This window comes from Danio aesculapii, chromosome 25, assembly GCF_903798145.1.
Source record: "Danio aesculapii chromosome 25, fDanAes4.1, whole genome shotgun sequence".
Taxonomy (NCBI): Eukaryota; Metazoa; Chordata; class Actinopteri; order Cypriniformes; family Danionidae; genus Danio; species Danio aesculapii.
The window spans coordinates 21,120,848-21,121,187 of record NC_079459.1 but is presented as its reverse complement, the minus strand read 5'-3'; positions in this window follow the sequence as shown (position 1 = coordinate 21,121,187).

Below are 340 nucleotides of genomic sequence, written 5' to 3'. Positions count from 1 at the left end.
ATGTGTATATATATATATACATATACATATATATACATATATATATATATATATATATATATATATACATATATATATATATATATATATATACATACATACATACATACATACATAAATACATACACATATATATATATATATATATATATATATATATATATATATATATATATATATATATATATATATATATATACATATACATACATACATACATATATAATTTTTTTACATTTTTTTTTTTTATATATAACTATAACTATATAACTCAAATCATGCGCATTCTTTGACTCGACCTATGATGTAAGATGCGTTCATAGCGGAAATTCTGATGAGA